We start from the raw sequence: 6,000 nt of genomic DNA, 5'->3' as shown, positions 1-6,000 counted from the left end.
GACCTTAGCTATGCCGGGGTTACCTCGGTTAGAGTGGAAAGGAACTCCTGGCCATTTTTCCAGCAGGGTTATTTCTTATATGAAAGCTCGGCGTATGGTAGAGAAAGGGTGTCTAGCCTATTTGGCTTATATTCGCGATCCTAGTGCGGATGTTCCTTCTATGGACTCAGTACCAGTTGTTCGTGAATTTCCAGAAGTATTTTCTGCAGATTTGTCGGGGATTCCACCCGACAGAGATATTGACTTCTGTATTGATTTGGCTCCGGTCACTCAGCCCATTTCTATTCCACCATACCGTATGGCCCCGCCAGATGAAAGAATTGAAAGAGCAGTTACAAGACTTGCTTGATCAGGGATTCATTAGACCGAGTGTCTCGCCCTGGGGTGCACCAGTATTATTTATAAAGAAGAAAGATGGCTCTATGCGGATGTGTATAGATTATCGGTAGTTGAACAAAGCCACTATCAAAAACAAATATCCGCTGCCAAGAATTGATGACTTATTTGATCAGCTTCAGGGTGCCAAGGTATTTTCGAAGATCGATTTGAGGTCTGGTTACCATCAGTTGAAGATTAGGGCATCTGATGTCCCTAAAACAGCTTTTCTAACTCGGTATGGGCATTACGAATTCCTGGTGATGTCATTTGGGTTGACAAATGCCCCAGCAACATTTATGGATTTGATGAATCGGGTGTTCAAGCCTTATTTGGATTCTTTTGTGGTTGTATTAATTGATGATATCTTGATTTACTCCAGCAGTCAAGAGGAACATGAGCAGCATCTTCGAAGTGTGCTTCACACCTTGAAGAATAATTAGTTATATGCCAAGTTTTTAAAATGTGAGTTCTGGTTAAACTCAGTTGCCTTTTTAGGGCATGTTGTATCGACAGAAGGCATAAAGGTGGATCCTAAGAAGATAGAGGCTGTTCAGAATTGTCCTAGACCTACTTCAGTTACAGAGATCCGGAGTTTTCTGGGTTTGGCAGGTTATTATCGTCGGTTCGTGGAAGGGTTTTCATCTATAGCAAGCACATTGACCAGACTAATCCAGAAGGGTGTCCCTTTCAGATGGTCTGACGAGTGTGAGTTGAGCTTTCAGAAGCTCAAGACCACTTTGACTACGGTGCCAATGTTGGTATTACCCACAAGTTCAGGATCGTATACGGTATATTGTGACGCATCTCACGTTGGGCTTGGTGAAGTATTAATGCACGATAGCAAGGTAATTGCATATTCGTCACGGCAGTTGAAAGTTCACGAGAAAAATTATCCTGTTCGTGACTTAGAATTGGCAGCCATTGTTCATGCGCTGAAGATTTGGAGGCATTACCTCTACGGTGTCTCGTGCGAGGTATTTACTGATCATTGTAGCCTTCAGTATCTATTCAAACAAAAAGATCTTAATTTGAGGCAGACAAGATGGTTGGAGTTGTTGAAAGACTATGATATCACCATTTTGTATCACCCCGGAAAGGCCAATGTGGTGGCCGATGCTTTGAGTAGAAAGGCTGTGAGTATGGGCAGTCTTGTGTATATTCCGGTTGGTGAGAGGCTATTAGTTGCAGATGTTCAAACTTTGGCTAATCAGTTCGTGAGGTTAGATGTTTCAGAACCCGACCCAGTCGGGTTTTAGCTTTCACAGTCGCTCGGTCTTCTTTATATGAGCGCATCAGAGAAAGGCAGTATGATGATCCTCATTTACTTGTCCTTAAGGACACGGTATAGCACGGTGATGCCAAATAGGTTGCTGTGGGGGAAGATGGGGTTCTGCGAATACAGGGTCGTATTTGTGTGCCTAATGTGGATGGGCTTCGTGAATTAATTCTTGATGAAGCACACAGTTCTAGGTATTCTATTCATCCAGGCACCGCCAAAATGTATCAAGATTTGCGGCAACATTATTGGTGGAGGAGAATGAAAAAGGATATAGTTGCATATGTAGCTCAGTGTCTAAATTGTCAGCAAGTTAAGTACGAGCATCAGAGACCTGGTGGTTTGTTTCAGAAGTTAGAAATTCCTAAGTGGAAGTGGGAGCGTATCACTATGGATTTTGTTGTTGGGCTCCCACGGACTCAGAGAAAATTTGACGCAGTTTGGGTCATTGTGGACAGGTTGACCAAGTCAGCACATTTCATTCCAGTAGCAGTTACCTATTCTTTAGAGAGGTTAGCTGAAATTTACATTCGTGAGATTGTCCGCCTTCACGGTGTGCCAGTGTCTATTATTTTAGATCGAGGTACATAGTTTACCTCACATTTCTGGAGGGCTGTATAGCGTGAGTTAGGCACGCGGGTGGAGTTGAGTACAATATTTCATCCACAGACAGACGGACAGTCAGAGCGCACTATTAAGATATTGGAAGATATGCTCCGCGCTTGTGTTATAGACTTTGGAGGTTCTTGGGATCATTTCTTTCCACTTGCGGAGTTTGCTTATAATAATAGCTACCGGTCGAGTATACATATGGCTCCATATGAGGCATTATACGGAAGGCGATGCCGATCGCCAGTTGGTTGGTTTGAACCGGGAGAGGCTCGGTTGTTGGGTACCGATTTGGTACAGGATGCCTCGGATAAGGTCAAGATTATTCAGGATCGACTTCGCACAGCTTAGTCTAGGCAAAAGAGTTATGTCGACCATAAAGTTCGTGATATTGCATTCATGGTTGGAGAAAGAATATTTCTCCGGGTTTCACCTATGAAAGGTGTAATGAGGTTCGGAAAGAAGGTCAAGTTGAGCCCTATATATATTGGACCCTTTGAAATTCTTGAAAGTTTGGGTGAAGTAGACTACAAGCTTGCATTACCACCTAATTTATCAGCGGTTCATCCGGTATTTCATGTGTCTATGCTCCGGATTGCACGCCGCAACAGACTTATTTAAAAGTCTATATATATACTTGATTCAAATAAATATACAACAGATTTAATTAAAGGAATATATTGTGAGAGCAGGTTGCACGATGCAACAGAATAGAATGTAAATATATTGTGAGAGCGGGTTGCACACTACAACAGAATTGATGGAAATGATAATTGGTTATGACTGCTGAGTTGGCTTCAATTATTATAAATGAGTTACCTGATTTATTTCTATTATTGTTGTTGTTACTAATATTGCGTACAGGTAATGTAAGTGACCCGCCTTAGCCTCGTCACATTTCGTCGAGGTTAGGCTCAGCACTTACCAGTACATGGGGTCGGTTGTACTGATACTACACTCTGCACTTCTTGTACAGATTTCGGAGTTGGTCCTAGCGGCGTGCCATAGACTTGCTCGGATTTTAGCTATTCAGAGGAGACTTGAGGTATAACTGCATGGCGTCCGCAGTTCTGAAGTCCCCGTCTATTTTACTTTAGCTGTGTGCTTATTTACAGACAACTTTATTTTATTCAGACCTTTATTTGTATTATTCTAGAAGCTCGTGTACTTGTGACACCAATTCTGGGATGGTATTTAGACACTATTATTTTTATGGATTATTTCACTATATTTCAAACTTTGAATCCGCTTTTGGTTCCTTGATTATGAATAATGTAAAGATTGTTTAAAAATTGGTTAATATTATTCTAACGTTGGCTTGCCTAGCAAGTAAAATGTTAGGCGCCATCACGGTCCGAAGGTGGGAATTTCGGGTCGTGACAACAACATATGTTAATATAGCATTAATATGTATACATATGTTGTTGTTGCTACAACTTAAGTATTAATATAGCACTATATCTTATAGATAATATGCACTTTGTTCTTAAATGTGTTATAGTAAGTTTTAATCGAATATAGCTTATATATATACTATACACTTTGTTTTTAAATGTGTTATAGTAAGATTTAATCGAATATAGCTTATATGAATGGGCTAAGTGGGCCCAACGGATTTTTAAAAAAAATTAAATAGAAATTATAGAGAAAAGGATGTTAAAATTATATATAGTTCTATAAGATGTAGTGCTATATTAATACTTAAGTTGTAGCAACAACAACATATGTATACATATGCTATATTAACATATACATATTAATGCTAAATTATATCATGTTTGCTGGTTGGTGGACAAAAGACATTTATCGAATAATTAACAATAATCTTGAGAATCTTATCGAGCAATCAAGAAAATTTTTGTGCTTTGCAAATTATTTTATAATAATGTTTAGAGCCCTGTGAGACTTTAATTAACACATGCTAAGGATGAGACTTACGAGGTAATGGTTGCAATTGTTCACACTTCAGCAAACAATTAGACATCAATTAAGTAAAGTAACCTTTTTAACACTATAAACTTTATTTTTAAATGTATTATAGTAAGATTTAATTGAATATATATATATATATATATATATAGTTAAACAAATTGCATTTTATTTTAAAATAAGTTACCGACCGACTAAAGTAATTAAAAAAACACATACACACATATTAAAGTAATTAAAACAATCACATACTATCACGACCCGGAATTTCCCACCGACGGGACCGTGATGTCACCTAACATTTCACTTGCTAGGCAAGCCAACGTTAGAAAATCATTAAACCAATTCCTTATTTCCATTCAGTAATTAACAATAATTAACTAAGACGAACTATAATAAGTGCGGAATATCATAAAAACTGTATTAATTACTACCACCCAGATCTGGAGTCACAATTCACGAGCATTCTAGAATTTACTATAAGTAATAGTCTGAAAAAAGTACAACTGTCTGAATGAAAGAAACAGGAAATGTCGGGAGAGGAACATACTGAGGGGAATTCAAGATAAAGAATTACAACAGAATGATCACCGGAGCAGTCAATATACCATGAATCGGCAGGAATGGTGAATACAATAAAGGAAAAATGCACGACATCACCCTTCGTCCTTTTACTCTCAATCTCACCATAAAATCAATAGAAATGACACAGCATCACCCTTCGTGCATTAACACTCACAATATGACACGACATCACCCTTCGTGCATTAACTCTCACAATATGGCACGGCATCACCCTTCGTGCATTAACACTCACAAAATGGCACGGCATCACCCTTCGTGCATTAACACTCACAATATGACACGACATCACCCTTCGTGCATTAACTCTCACAATATGGCACGGCATCACCCTTCGTGCATTAACTCTCACAATATGGCACGGCATCACCCTTCGTGCATTAACACTCTGCCTTACCATAATGCAATGCATAAATGACAACAGGGAGATAGAATAACAAGTACAAACCTTACTTCAACGTTTGGTTCCATAATATCAATCTCAACTTTGAAATAAAAATTTTATTATCACCAGAAAATCCGTAAACATGATAATAACGATAAATTGAACAACACTAGTATAACACGTAGCAATTAGGCATAGGAAAGAGACAAAATAAGAAAAACAGAGAAACATGGAAAACAGGTAAATTGGCAGCGCATAATTACTCGTCACCTCACATATACGCCGCTCACATGGATTTCACTTAGCAAGTAATCTAAGGTTCCTAATTCCCGCAAGTCAGGGTTAGGCATAATACTTACCTCGCTCCGAAGGCCACATAATTCTCAATCATAACTTTTCCTTTGGAATTCACCTCCAACCCACTAGTATCTATTAAAAAATGACTCAATAATATCAAATATTTCTAAAGAATCAATTATATTGCATAAATTAAATTTCCCAAATTTCCTCCAAAAAGTAAAAAAATTGACCCCGGCCCCGCTTGGTCAAAAGCCGAGGTTCGGACCAAAATCCATTTACCCATTCACTCCCGAGCCCGAATATGTAATTAGTTTTGGAATCTGACCTCAAATTGAGGTCTAAATCCCCAAATTTCCAAAATTCCTAGTTTCTACCCTAACCCCTAATTCTACCATGAAAACTCTAGATTTTAGGTTGATAATTCAAGAAATGTAATGGGTAATTGAAAGAAAATGGTTTAGAATCACTTACCAATACTTTGGGGAAGCAAAATGACTCTTGAAAATTGCCTCTACCCGTTTGGTTCTTGAAAAATGTTGAA

The sequence above is a fragment of the Nicotiana tabacum genome, chromosome 17 (genome assembly GCF_000715075.1).
Source record: "Nicotiana tabacum cultivar K326 chromosome 17, ASM71507v2, whole genome shotgun sequence".
NCBI classification, from domain to species: domain Eukaryota; kingdom Viridiplantae; phylum Streptophyta; class Magnoliopsida; order Solanales; family Solanaceae; genus Nicotiana; species Nicotiana tabacum.
This window is presented reverse-complemented; position numbering follows the sequence as displayed.